Consider the following 12,380-nt stretch of genomic DNA (forward strand, 5'->3'; position numbering starts at 1 on the left):
TCACTCATGCCCCGTGTCTCTCTCGTGTCGCCGCCACCCCCGGTCATGCCCCATGTCTCCCTCCTGTTGTCCCCCAACCCCCGCTCATGCCCCGTGTCTCTCTGCTGTTACCCCCACCCCCCTCTCGTGCCCCGTGTCTCTCTCCTGTTACCCCTCACCCGCCTCTCATGCCCCGTGTCTCTCTCATGTTACCTCCCACCCCCCGGTCATGCCCCGTGTCTCCCTTCTGTTGCCCCCCACCCCCAGTCATGCCCCATGTCTCCCTGCTGTTGCTCCCAACCCCCCGCTCATGCCCCGTGTCTGTCTCCTGTTACCTCCCACCCCCCTCTCATGCCCTGTGTCTCCCTCGTGTTCCCCCCACCCCCGCTCATGCCCCGTGTCTCCCTGCTGTTGCCCCCCACCCCCGCTCATGCCCTGTGTCTCTCTCATGTTGCCCCCCACCCTTGCTCATGCCCCGTGTCTCTCTCCTGTTACCCCCACCCCCCTCTCATGCCCCGTGTCTCTCTCCTGTTGACCCCCACCCCCGGTCATGCTCCGTGTCTCCCTGCTGTTGCCCCCCACCCCCCGCTCATGCTCCGAGTCTCTCTCCTGTTACCCATACCCCCGCTCATGCCCCGTGTCTCTCTCCTGTTACCCCCCACCCCCCCTCATGCCCCGTGTCTCTCTCCTGTTGCCCCCCACCCCCTGGTCATGCCCCGTGTCTCCCTGCTGTTGTCCCCCACTGCCCGCTCATGCCCCGTGTCTCTCTCCTGTTGCCCCCTACCCCCCGCTCATGCCCCATGTCTCTCTCCTGTTAACTCCGACCCCCCGCTCATGCCCCGTGTCTCCCTCGTGTTCCCCCCACCCCCGCTCATGCCCCGTGTCTCCCTGCTGTTGCCCCCCACCCCCCGCTCATGCCCCGTGTCTCTCTCATGTTGCCCCCCACCCCCGGCTCATGCCCCGTGTCTCTCTCCTGTTACCCTCACCCCCCTCTCATGCCCAGTGTCTCTCTCATGTTGCCCCCTACCCCCGGTCATGCCCCGTCTCTCCCTGCTGTTGCCCCCCACCCCCTGCTCATGCCCGAGTCTCTCTCCTGTTACCCTCAACCCCGCTCATGCCCCGTGTCTCTCTCCTGTTAACCCCCCACCCCCCTTTCATTCCCCGTGTCTCTCTCCTGTTACCCCCCACCCCCGCTCATGCCCCGTGTCTCTCTCCTGTTGCCCCCCACCCCCCGCTCATGCCCCGTGTCTTCCTGCTGTTGCCCCCCAACCCCGCTCATGCCCCGTGTCTCTCTCCTGTTAACCCCCACCCCCTGCTCATGCCCCGTGTCTCCCTGCTGTTGCCTCCCACCCCCCACTCATGCCCGTGTCTCCCTGCTGTTGCCCCCCCACCCCCCACTCATGCCCCGTGTCTCTCTCTTGTTACCCCCCCACCCCCCTCTCATGCCCTGTGTCTCTTTCCTTTTACCCCCCACCCCCCAGTCATGCCCCGTGTCTCCCTGCTGTTGCCCGGCACCCCCCGTTCATGCCTCGTGTCTCTCCTGTTACCCCCACCCCCACTCATGCCCCGTGTCTCCCTGCTGTTGCCCCTCACAACCCGCTCATGCCCCGTGTCTCTCTCCTGTTACCCCCACACCCCTGCTCATGCCCCGTGTCTCCCTTGTGTTCCCCCCACCCCCCGCTCATGCCCCGTGTCTCCCTGCTGTTGCCCCCGACCCCCGCTCATGCCCCGTCTCTCTCCTGTTGCCCCCCACCCCCCTCTCATGCCCGGTGTCTCTCTCCTATTGCCCCCCACCCCAAGGTCAAGCCCTGAGTCCCTCTCCTGTTGCCCCGACCCCCCAGCCATGCCCTGTGTCTCCCTGTTGCCCCCCATCCCCTGGTCATGCCCTGTGTCTCCCTCCTGTTGCCCCCACCCCCGCTCAGGCCCCGTGTCTCCCTCCTGTTGCCCCCCACCCCCGCTCATGCCCCGTGTCTCCCTGCTGTTGCCTCCCACCCCCCACTCATGCCCGCGTCTCCCTGCTGTTGCCCCCCCACCCCCCACTCATGCCCCGTGTCTCTCTCTTGTTACCCCCCCGCCCCCCTCTCATGCCCTGTGTCTCTTTCCTTTTACCCCCCACCCCCCAGTCATGCCCCGTGTCTCCCTGCTGTTGCCCCCCACCCCCCGTTCATGCCTCGTGTCTCTCCTGTTACCCCCCACCCCCACTCATGCCCCGTGTCTCCCTGCTGTTGCCCCTCACAACCCGCTCATGCCCCGTGTCTCTCTCGTGTTACCCCCACACCCCTGCTCATGCCCCGTGTCTCCCTTGTGTTCCCCCACCCCCCGCTCATGCCCCGTGTCTCCCTGCTGTTGCCCCCGACCCCCGCTCATGCCCCCTGTCTCTCTTCTGTTACCCCCTACCCCTCTCATGCCCCGTGTCTCTCTCCTGTTGCCCCCCACCCCAAGGTCAAGCCCCGAGTCCCTCTCCTGTTGCCCCGACCCCCCAGCCATGCCCTGTGTCTCCCTGTTGCCCCCCACCCCCGGTCATGCCCTGTGTCTCCCTCCTTTTGCCCCCCGCTCATGTCCCGTGTCTCTTCTGTTACCCCCCAACCCCCGCTCATGCCCCGTGTCTCCCTCGTTTTCCCCCCACTCATGCCCCGTGTCTCCCTGCTGTTGCCTCCCACTCCCGCTCATGCCTTGTGTCTGTCTCCTGTTACCCCCACCCCTCACTCATGTCCCGTGTCTCTCTCGTGTCGCCCCCACCCCCCGGTCATGCCCCGTGTCTCCCTCCTGTTGCCCCCCAACCCCTGCTCATGCCCCGTGTCTCTCTGCTGTTACCCCCACCCCCTCTCGTGCCCCGTGTCTCTCTCCTGTTACCCCTCATCCCCCTCTCATGCCCCGTGTCTCTCTCATGTTACCTCCCACCCCCCGGTCATGCCCTGTGTCTCCCTTCTGTTGCCCCCCACCCCCAGTCATGCCCCATGTCTCCCTGCTGTTGCTCCCAACCCCCCGCTCATGCCCCGTGTCTGTCTCCTGTTACCTCCCACCCCCCTCTCATGCCCCGTGTCTCCCTCGTGTTCCCCCCACCCCCGCTCATGCCCTGTGTCTCCCTGCTGTTGCCCCCCACCCCCGCTCATGCCCTGTGTCTCTCTCATGTTGCCCCCCACCCTCGCTCATGCCCCGTGTCTCTCTCCTGTTACCCCCACCCACCTCTCATGCCCCGTGTCTCTCTCCTGTTGACCCCCACCCCGGTCATGCTCCGTGTCTCCCTGCTGTTGCCCCCCACCCCCCGCTCATGCCCCGAGTCTCTCTCCTGTTACCCATACCCCCGCTCATGCCCCGTGTCTCTCTCCTGTTACCCCCCACACCCCCTCATGCCCCGTGTCTCTCTCCTGTTGCCCCCCACCCCCTGGTCATGCCCCGTGTCTCCCTGCTGTTGCCCCCCACTGCCCGCTCATGCCCCGTGTCTCTCTCCTGTTGCCCCCTACCCCCTGCTCATGCCCCATGTCTCTCTCCTGTTAACTCCGACCCCCCGCTCATGCCCCGTGTCTCCCTCGTGTTCCCCCACCCCCTGCTCATGCCCCGTATCTCCCTGCTGTTGCCCCCCACCCTCCGCTCATGCCCCGTGTCTCCCTGCTGTTGCCCCCCACCCCCGCTCATGCCCCGTGTCTCTCTCCTGTTACCCCCCACCCCCCTCTCATGCCCCGTGTCTCTCTCCTGTTGCCCCCCACTACCCCGGTCATGCCCTGTGTCTCCCTGCTGTTGCCCCAACACCCCGCTCATGCCCCGTGTCTCTCTCCTGTTCCCCCACCCCTCGCTTATGCCTCATGTCTCTCCTGTTACTCCCCACCCCCCGCTCGTGCCCCGTGTCTCTCTCCTGTTGCCCCCCACCCCCCAGTCATGCCCCGTGTCTCCCTGCTGTTGCCCCCAACCCCCCGCTCATGCCCCGTGTCTCTCTCCTGTTACCTCCCACCCCCTCTCATGCCCCGTGTCTCCCTCGTGTTCCCCCCACCCCCGCTCGTGCCCCGTGTCTCCCTGCTGTTGCCCCCCAACCCCGCTCATGCCCTGTGTCTCTCTCATGTTGCCCCCCACCCTCGCTCATGCCCCTTTTCTCTCTCCTGTTACCCCCACCCCCCTCTCATGCCCCGTGTCTCTCTCCTGTTGACCCCCACCCCCGGTCATGCCCCGTGTCTCCCTGCTGTTGCCCCCCACCCCCGCTCATGCCCCGAGTCTCTCTCCTCTTACCCCTACCCCCCGCTCATGCCCCGTGTCTCTCTCCTGTTACCCCCCACCCCCCTCTCATGCCCCATGTCTCTCTCCTAATACCCCCCACCCCCTGGTCATGCCCCGTGTCTCTCTCCTGTTAACCCCGACCCCCCGCTCATGCCCCGTGTCTCCCTCGTGTTCCCCCCACCCCCCGCTCATGCCCCGTGTCTCCCTGCTGTTGCCCCCCACCCTCTGCTCATGCCCCGTGTCTCCCTGCTGTTGCCCCCCACCCCCGCTCATGCCCTGTGTCTCTCTCCTGTTACCCCACCACCCCCCTCTCATGCCCCGTGTCTCTCTCCTGTTACCCCCCACCCCCCTCTCATGCCCCGTGTCTCTCTCCTGTTGCCCCCCACCACCCTGGTCATGCCCCGTGTCTCCCTGCTGTTGCCCCCCACCCCCCGTTCATGCCCCGTGTCTCTCTCCTGTTCCCCCACCCCTCGCTTATGCCTCATGTCTCTCCTGTTACCCCCCACCCCCTGCTCATGCCCCGTGTCTCTCTGCTCTTGCCCCCCACCCCGCTCATGCCGCGTGTCTCTCTCCTGTTACCCCCCACCCCCCTCTCATGCCCCGTGTCTCCCTCGTGTTCCCCCCATCCTCCGCTCAAGCCCTGTGTCTCCCTGCTGTTACCCCCCACCCCCCGCTCATGACCCGTGTCTCTCTCATGTTGCCCCCCACTCCCGCTCATGCCCCGTGTCTCTCTCCTGTTTGCCCCCCACCCCCCTCTCTTGCCCCGTGTCTCTCTCCTGTTGCCCCCCACCCCCGTCAAGCCCTGCGTCTCCCTCCCGTTGCCCCCCACCCCCCACTCATGTCCCGTGTCTCTCTTCTGTTACCCCCACCCCCCTCTCATGCCCCGTGTCTCCCTCGTTTTCCCCCCGCTCATGCCCCGTGTCTCCCTGCTGTTGCCCCCACCCCCACTCATTCCCCTTGTCTGTCTCCTGTTACCCCCCACCCCCCGCTCATGCTCCGTGTCTCTCTCCTGTTACCCCCCACTCATGCTCCGTGTCTCTCTCCTGTTACCCCCACCCCCTCTCATGCCCTGTGTCTCTCACCTGTTGCCCCTCACACCCCGGTCATGCCCCGTGTCTCCCTGCTGTTGCCCCCAACCCCTGCTCATGCCCCATGTCTCTCCTGTTACCCCCCCACCCCCCTCTCATGCCCCTTGTCTCTCTCCTGTTGCCCCCCACCCCCGAATCATGCCCCGTGTCTCCCTTCTGTTGCCCCCCACCCCCCAGTCATGCCCCGTGTCTCCCTGCTGTTGCCCCCAACCCCCGCTCATGCCCTGTGTCTCTCTCCTGTTACCCCCACCCCCCTCTCATGCCCCGTGTCTCCCTCGTGTTCCCCCCACCCCCCGCTCATGCCCCGTGTCTCCCTGATTTTGCCCCCCCACCCCCAGCTCATGCCCCATGTCTCTCTCATGTTACCCCCACACCCCGCTCATGCCCCGTGTCTCTCTCCTGTTACCCCCCACCCCCCTCTCATGCCCCTTGTCTCTCTCCTGTTGCCCCCCACCCCCGAGTCATGCCCCGTGTATCCCTTCTGTTGCCCCCCACCCCCCAGTCATGCCCCGTGTCTCCCTGCTGTTGCCCCCAACCCCCGCTCATGCCCTGTGTCTCTCTCCTGTTACACCCACCCCCCTCTCATGCCCCGTGTCTCCCTCGTGTTCCCCCCACCCCCCGCTCATGCCCCGTGTCTCCCTGATTTTGCCCCCCCACCCCCAGCTCATGCCCCATGTCTCTCTCATGTTACCCCCACACCCCGCTCATGCCCCGTGTCTCTCTCCTGTTGCCCCCCACCCCCGGTCATGCCCCGTGTCTCCCTGATGTTACCCCCACCCCCCGCCCATGCCACGTGTCTCTCTCCTGTTACCCCCACCCCCCTCTCATGCCCCGTATCTCTCTCCTGTTGCCCCCCATCGCCGGTCATGCCCCGTGTCTCCCTGATGTTACCCCCACCCCCCGCTCATGCCACGTGTCTCTATCCTGTTACCCCCACCCCCCTCTCATGCCACGTGTCTCTCTCCTGTTGCCCCCCACCCCCGCTCATGCTCCGTGTCTCTCTCCTGTTACCCCTCACCCCCCTCTCTTGCCCCGTGTCTCTCTCCTGTTACCCCCAACCCCCCACTCATGCCCCGTGTCTCTCTCCTGTTACCCCCCACCCCTTGCTCATGCCCCATGTCTCTCTCCTGTTGCCCTTCACCCCGGTCATGCCCCGTGTCTCCCTGCTGTTGCCCCCCACCCCTCGCTCATGCCCCGTGTCTCTCTCCTGTTACCCCCCAACCCCCTCTCATGCCCTGCACCCTGCCAAAGTATCCCTGAACTCGCAGGCACCTGCACTAAAGAAGAAAGAATGGAAAACTTAGGATCAGGCAATGGGAAACTCACATTGGACCCCCGGTGAATCCTATGTTAGTTTCATGACAGTCGTGCTCTCCCTGGTTGCAGGATGAAGATCAGCCGGGGCCTCATCTAGGGTTTATTCTTGACCCAGCGATCAACCCTGTACCAAGTCAGGCTCCCTATATTCCAGTGGAGGAATGGGTAAGGGTAACCTGCCACATCCAATTTACCAGGAGCAATGGGATCAGGATTAGTCTCGAAAGAACACTCTCAGAGTCGGGTTCACGTCCTCTTCTCTCACTGCCAGTGTCAGCTCAAACTCATCCTGGACTTGGAGCAGATGGTTCCATTGCAAGGTCTTGATGTTTCTTGGCTGTCCTCATACCCATAGTCAGTAGACAGGCAGCACTACTAATTGATGCTCAATGTTGAATGGTTGAGACTCCCACTTGTTACTCAGCTTGTTCTGTCCACTCTTTTTCCAGGCTGTGGATCAACACACAATCACACAATGACCAGGTGGAAGACTTGCATCAATGTGCAAGATGCAAGGCAACTGAGGATCTGTGTAGCCCAGAATTGGTTTGAGTATTCGAGGAGCTCAAGTAGTGAGGATCTGCCTCAGCTCCTTGAATGCCTCCTGGCATTAGTCGGTCCACCTATCATCAAAGGGCTCATGTGGATGGTGTAAATGGTCTGCAGAGTAGTCCTGCCGCTCCTCTAGTTAGGCAGGTATCCTTTGATGAGGTCCACAAGCGGTTGCACGATGTTGGCATATCCCACAACAAATCTCCAGTAGCTGTTAAAGAAAGGAAACTCTGTAACTCCTTCAAGTTCTGAGGTCTTGACCAGGTGAGGAAGGCTTCCGTCTTTGCGGGATCTACAGGAATGTCTGCAGAGATGATGTTTCCGCTGTATTTGCTGCTTGTCCAGCAAAACTGGCACTTGTTCACACTGACCTTTAGCCCTTGCTCCCTTAGGCAGTAATTCTGCCAAAAATGCCCCATAGAGTCCAATGAAAAAAAGGGATCATACTCCGCCACCACCACGTGTAATCCACCTGTAAATCTGCCAAACTAAGTGGTGGCAACGGTAAGTCCAGTGGATTTACAGACAGAATACTGCCCAACTCGTAATCACCCCCATTGTCAGGTGAGATTTCGTTCAATTTCTGATTTGGCCATGTACTAAGCAGAGCATGATGTAACATTACCATTACATGAGTTCATGTTAACATAAAACACACTCAGGCCTATAAATACTTTCTTAAATGATTTCAACATCTTCACAAAACCTCTCTTTTACTTCCTTGAAGCATTACATATCTGTAAGGCATTTAATGTCAAAGAGCCCACATACAAAATGTTTAATATCATAATACATCTTCATTAAGGAGACTTCAACATCATCACACACCATCCATGTGAGGACTTCAATATCATTACATATCAACCCTGTGGGGACCTCAACATCAGCACACACCACCCATTTGAGGACTTAAATATCATCACATATCAACCCTGTGGGGACCTCAACATCAGCACACACCACTCATTTGAGGACTTAAATATCATCACATATCATCCCTGTGGGGACCTCACCATCAGCACACACCATCCACGTGAGGACTTCAATATCACCACATATCAACCCTGTGGGTACCTCAACATCAACACACACCATCCATGTGAGGACTTCAATATCATCACATATCATCCTTGTGGGGACCTCACCATCAGCACACACCATCCATGTGAGGACTTCAATATCATCACATATCAACCCTGTGGGGAACTCAACATCAGCACACACTGTCCATTTGAGGACTTAAATATCATCACATATCATGCCTGTGGGGACCTCACCATCAGCACACACCATCTATGTGAGGACTCCAATATCATCACATATCATCCCTGTGGGGACCTCACCATCAGCACACACCATCCATGTGAGGACTTCAATATCATCACATATCATACCTTTGGGGACCTCACCATCAGCGCACACCATCCATGTGAGGACTTCAATATCATCACATATCAACCCTGTGGGGACCTCAACATCAGCACACACCATTCAGTTGGAGGATTCAATATCATTGCATTCCATTTCTATGGGACCTTGAGCATAAATACACACTATTCTTATATGGCCTTCTATACAATGACACACCATCCCTGTGAGGACCTCTATGTCATCAAACAACATCCCAACGGAGACCTCAACATGACCACACACCATCCTTTTGGTGGACTCAGTACCATCATATCAGCTCTATTGGGACTTCAGCATCATTACATACTATTCGTATTCACATACCCTTGTATGGCCAATTGGGTGCATCTGTGGCTTCATTTGCATCACCTGAATGCATTTTCCTTCACCATTTGGGTATTTTTGGTTGAATTGGCCACTATTTTTGGCAGTGTTTCGTTCAGTATTTTTACCTGAAGATAGGATGGAATTAGCATTTTTATTTCCAGCTCTAATTCCACTGGATAATAGATAGAATTATCACTGGTTTTCATTACTTATTCCTCCAGCGCTCATTTGTTCTGGGTTAATTTCACCAGAGGAATTAGTGTCTATTTTCAATAACCCTTATATCAGCAGATTGATCAAAGTGGCGCTAATTCCATTGCTGCCACTTTTTTCCCTTAGAGATCAACTTGTAAGGAAACCAAATGAGTATCAATTAAACATCAACTTTGTGAATATTTTTTGAATAATCAGACAAAATGTGATGCCAACATTCAATTAATTCACATATCAGACTATAGACAAGATGACATCCGTGCACATAATGTGTTGTCTTGACAGTGTAGAATTCAATTTCATCACACACCACCCCTATGGGGACTTCAACAAAATCACAGAAAAATAAGAAAGTAAAGTAAGTCATATTGTGATTCGTTTATTACAAAAGTAGTCAATGCTTGAAATGAATCTGGAAGTGTGTTGTGCAATCAATGAGGGAAGATTTACATTGCATATCAATTATATCCAATTCTGTAAACATACAAAATACACAAAAACAGCTTAATTTAATTATTTTACATTTAAACGCAGAGTTCAGGCCATTTAAAACACAATTGTATCTGTTTTAAGTCATTTGGAAGGCATTACCATGTGGGGACTTGGGTTTAGGTCCCCACAGTGAAATCAAGTCCCCACAGCGTGTGCATGTTTACACACCCAAGTACACACCCAAGTACACACACACACACACACACACACACACACACACACACACACACACACACACACACACACACACACACACACACACACACACACACACACACACACACACACACACACACACACACACACACACACACACACACACACACACACACACACACACACACACACACACACACACCCCCCCTAGACCTCTATTCCTGAATTCATCCTATACACACTTAATAATAACCTACCCTCAGTAATGTATGCAAATGCCAATAGCTGTATTGAGTTGACTATGCTGACTCTTTAAATACACGTTTCTTTTAAACAGACGTATTTTTTATTTTCATCATTTTTTAATCACTCTGCAGACCTAATCACTGAATGTTCAGTTCTTTGGCCCTACATTTAAAGAGGTTTTTTTTTAACTTAACTGCCATGAGTTTACCCCCCCAGTGCCAACGCCTTTTTTGGTGATTTTGGTATATCGCCATACAATGCTTTCTAATGTTTTCTCTTTCATTAACCCGTAAGTGCCAAGGACAAGGTATCTTGTCCTTGGCACTAAAGGGGTTAAATCATATTTCCTTCCTTATTTTTAGTATTTTCACGCCTAATTATTCTTTCATCCAGGTCATTTTTAAATTGGTTTCTAGCTAGTCCATTTTGAGTTGTAATATAATCTTGATTTATTTATGTATTGTGCATTTGTAAGCTACTTATACAGCAAGCAAATTCTGTTTCAAAGTGCCCACAGGGCAACTGGGAGGGAAATTGGGAATGAAAACCAATACAAACAATGAAGGATAGAGGCAGACCTACTAGACCTTGTAAGCATTCAGAACATGAAAGTGCAGAGAGAGGAGAGGGGAATATTTGAGTGGGGAGTAAGTGCTAATTGTGCCCGGAAGGAAGTGCTTGCGAGTGGCCAGCTGTAAGTGCCAAGTGTAGGGAGTGCTAGGAAGTGGCCAGCTGCCAATAAATAAGTGCAGGCCCGCGGTAGCAAATGCCAGTGGAATTGACCCACTTCTTTTCCCTTCCTTATAAGAAATTGGAATGTTGCCAATCCATTAACTTTTTTCTTCCAGGTTTTTCACTAAGGATAATGTTCATCTTCTGCATCTTCTCTCTCATCCTCTTACACATCAAGAAGTTGTTTTAATGCATGGCGGCCTTCAGTATCAATACATTATATCAATAATGCTTTTTTCCTCGACACACTGAAATTAGAGCTGTATAGTCAAAACATATATTTCTGGAAACCCACCTTCCAATCAGACCACTGCACTAATGCTGCATCTGCTGAGACAAAGGAAACAAAGGTAGATCAGTGCAGTTTGGTTGGTGTTTCTACTCATATGGCGCTAGTGCATTGGATTATATATATTCATTTCATTCACTCTGTTGAGTATAGTAAATATGGTCCACACGTTTTTGCTTTATGTCTTTTTTGTCATTTATTGAAATTGTGTTCATCTTCAGAAAGTGCCAACACATGTTTCGACCACAAACAGGTCTTTATCAAGGCTACCATAGTTTATAGGTTCATAAGTGATTATATGTTTAGAGTACACACCATTGTTGTGGCATATGCAGTGTGATCATTGATTCAGTGCATTGGGTGGATTTACATTATTATTCATTTTCATGAGTGTTATTACAGATACCTGTAGGGGGGTTAGCCCAGTTGCATTATTCAGGATATAGCTATCCACATGATATAACAAAACCGTTGCCATTGACATTATGATGGGTTTGGGATGTAAAACACATTCATCACAATTGTATAAAGTAACAGAAGAACATAGATTTGTGCATTGTCAATTACGTCCATGAGAGGAGAGTGTGAAGCACAAGGGAAGAATGAGGTAAAGGAGAATGGGTTAGCTAAGTTAAGAGCAAGAAGGCTGTAGGTAAAAAGTCATGTGTGTTTAAGACAGCGTATTGGTAAGTGCTAATTGTGCCCGGAGGGAAGTGCTTGCGAGTGAGCAGCTGTAAGTGCCAAGTGTAGGAAGTGCTAGGGAGTGGTCAGCTGCCAATAAATAAGTGCAGGCCCGCGGTAGCAAATGCCAGTGGAATTGACCCACTTCTTTTCCCTTCCTTATAAGAAATTGGAATGTTGCCAATCCATTAACTTTTTTCTTCAGGTTTTTCACTAAGGATAATGTTCATCTTCTGCATCTTCTCTCTCATCCTCTTACACATCAAGAAGTTGTTTTAATGCATGGCGGCCTTCAGTATCAATACATTATATCAATAATTATTTTTTCCTGGACACACTGAAATTAGAGCTGTATAGTCAAAACATATATTTCTGGAAACCCACCTTCCAATCAGACCACTGCACTAGTGCTGCATCTGCTGAAGAAAGGAAACAAGGTAGATCAATGCAATTTGGTTGGTGTTTCTACTCATATGGCGCTAGTGCATATGATTATATATATATTAATTTCATTCACTCTGTTGAGCATAGTAGATATGGTCCACACGTTTTTGCTTTACGTCTTGTTTGTCATTTATTGAAATTGTGTTCATCTTCAGAAAGTAAGTGCATGCGTAGTGGGGGTCGGTCTCTGCCTTTAATAGTGCCGCCTCCAGTCTGTATGGCTTATAACGTGCAGGGAATTGCAA

This window comes from Ambystoma mexicanum, chromosome 10 (assembly GCF_040938575.1).
Source record: "Ambystoma mexicanum isolate Mex_15411 chromosome 10, UKY_AmexF1_1, whole genome shotgun sequence".
Taxonomy (NCBI): Eukaryota; Metazoa; Chordata; class Amphibia; order Caudata; family Ambystomatidae; genus Ambystoma; species Ambystoma mexicanum.